We start from the raw sequence: 2732 nt of genomic DNA on the forward strand, positions 1-2732 counted from the left end.
CTAATAAAACATGAAATAACAATAAAAATAAAATTAGATAAATAAAAATTGGGTTGCCTCCCAACAAGCGCTTCTTTAATGTCAATAGCTTGACAGTGGGTTCTCATGGAGCCTCACAGATGTTCAGAGCATTGTTGAGACTCCCCAACACCAAACTTAGAGTTTGGATATGGGAGTTCAACACCAAACTTAGAGTTTGACTGTGGGGGCTCTGGTTGACTCTGTTTTGAGAGAAGCTTACTGTGCCTCTTTTCCATGTTTACAGAAGGATGTCCTTGAGTTTTAAACTCAAGGGAGTCCTCATTCAATTGAAGGACTAGTTCGCCTCTGTCAACATCAATTATAGCTCTTGCTGTGGCTAGGAAAGGTCTTTCAAGGATGATAGATTCATCCTCATCCTTCCCAGTATCTAGGACTATTAAATCAGCAGGGATGTAAAGGCCTTCAAGCTTTACTAACACGTCCTCTACTTGTCCATAAGCCTGTTTTCTTGAATTGTCTGCCATCTCTAATGAGATTTTAGCAGCTTGCAACTCAAAGATTCCCAGTTTCTCTATTACAGAGAGGGGCATGAGGTTTATCCCTGAACCAAGGTCACACAGAGCCTTTTCAAAGATCATGTTGCCTATGGTACAAGGTATTAAGAACTTTCCAGAATCCTGTCTCTTCTGAGGCAATGTCAGTTGATCCAGATCACTTAGTTCATTGGTGAACAAGGGAGGTTCATCTTCCCAAGTCTCAATACCAAATAATTTGGCATTCAGCTTCATGATTGCACCAAGGTACTTGGTAACTTGCTCCTTAGTAACATCCTCATTCTCTTCAGAAGAGGAATACTCATCAGAGCTCATGAATGGCATAAGGAGGTTTAATGGAGTCTCTATGGTCTCTAGATGAGTCTCAGATTCCTTTGGTTCCTCAGAGGGAGACTCCTTATTGATCACTGGACGTCCCAGGAGGTCTTCCTCCTTGGGATTCACGTCCTCCTCCTCCTTTGTGGTTTCGGCCATGATGGTCATTTCAATGGCCTTGCACTCTCCTTTTGGATTTTCTTCTGTATTGCTTGGGAGAGTACTAGGAGGGATTTCAGTAACTCTTTTACTCAGCTGGCCCACTTGTGCCTCCAAATTTCTAATGGAGGACCTTGTTTCATTCATGAAACTTACAGTGGCCTTAGATAGATCAGAGACTAAGTTTGCTAAATTAGAGGTATTTTGTTCAGAGTTCTCTGTCTGTTGCTGAGTGGATGATGGAAAAGGTTTACTATTGTTAAACCTGTTTCTTCCACCATTATTAAAGCCTTGTTGAGGCTTTTGATGATCCTTCCATGAGAGATTTGGTTGATTTCTCCATGAGGGATTATAGGTGTTTCCATATGGTTCACCCATGTAATTCACCTCTGCTATTGCAGGGTTCTCAGGATCATAAGCTTCTTCTTCATAAGCTGCCTCTTGAGTACTGTTGGATGCAGCTTGCATTCCATTCAGACTCTGAGAAATCATATTGACTTGCTGAGTCAATATTTTATTCCGAGCCAATATGGCATTCAGAGTATCAATTTCAAGAACTCCCTTCTTCTGAGGCATCCCATTACTCACAGGATTTCTCTCAGAAGTGTACATGAACTGGTTATTAGCAACCATGTCAATGAGTTCTTGAGCTTCTGCAGGCGTTTTCTTTAGGTGAATGGATCCACCTGCAGAAGTATCCAATGACATCTTAGCTAATTCAGACAGACCATCATAGAATATATCCAGGATGGTCCATTCTGAAAGCATGTCAGAAGGACACTTTTTGGTCAGTTGCTTGTATCTCTCCCAAGCTTCATAGAGGGATTCACCTTCTTTCTGTCTGAAGGTTTGAACATCCACTCTAAGTTTACTAAGCTTTTGAGGAGGAAAGAACTTGGCTAAGAAAGCTGTGACCAGCTTATCCCAAGAGTTCAGGCTATCTTTGGGCTGAGAGTCCAACCACACTCTAGCTCTGTCTCTTACAGCAAAAGGGAAAAGCATGAGCCTGTAGACTTCAGGATCTACTCCATTAGTCTTAACAGTATCACAGATCTGCAAAAATTCAGTTAAAAACTGAAAAGGATCTTCAGATAGAAGTCCGTGAAACTTGCAGTTCTGCTGCATCATAGAAACTAGTTGAGGCTTCAGCTCAAAGTTGTTTGCTCCAATGGTAGGGATGGAGATGCTTCTTCCATGTAAATTGGAATTAGGTGCAGTAAAGTCACCAAGCATCCTCCTTGCATTATTATTATTTTCGGCTGCCATCTCCTTTTCCTGTTCGAAAATTTCTGTAAGGTTGTCTGCTGGATTGTTGTAATTTAGCCTCTCTTAGTTTTCTCTTCAGAGTCCTTTCAGGTTCTGGATCTGCTTCAACAAGAATATTCTTGTCCTTGCTCCTGCTCATATGAAAAAGAGGGAACAGAAAAATAATAATAATACGGATCTTTTTTACCCAGGTATAGATGTTCCCTTATGTGAGTAGAAGAAAAGAAGAAGAGAAAATCTGAACTCAAAGAGAGAGAGAGAGTTCGGATTTTTGGTGAGTGAAGAAGAGATGTTAGTAAATAAATAAATAAATAGAAGGAGATGAGAGAGAGAGAGAATTTTCGAAAATTATTTTTTTGAAAAAGAGTTAGTGATTTTCGAAAATTGTTTTTGAAAAAGGTTAGTAATTTTTGAAAATTAAAATAAAAAATTAAAATAATTAGTTAATTAAAAAGA

The 2732-nt window shown here is 39.7% G+C and overlaps 1 non-coding gene across 1 annotated transcript; it reads left to right on the forward strand.

Annotated features, from left to right (window-relative positions):
• Positions 1-1772: 1772 nt before the first annotated feature.
• On the forward strand, positions 1773-1880 carry LOC112761109 (small nucleolar RNA R71). Its single transcript, XR_003181520.1, has one exon. It is a non-coding gene; the product is annotated as a small nucleolar RNA R71 (small nucleolar RNA).
• Positions 1881-2732: the final 852 nt, after the last annotated feature.

Source organism: Arachis hypogaea, chromosome 16 (genome assembly GCF_003086295.3).
Source record: "Arachis hypogaea cultivar Tifrunner chromosome 16, arahy.Tifrunner.gnm2.J5K5, whole genome shotgun sequence".
In the NCBI taxonomy this organism is placed as follows: domain Eukaryota; kingdom Viridiplantae; phylum Streptophyta; class Magnoliopsida; order Fabales; family Fabaceae; genus Arachis; species Arachis hypogaea.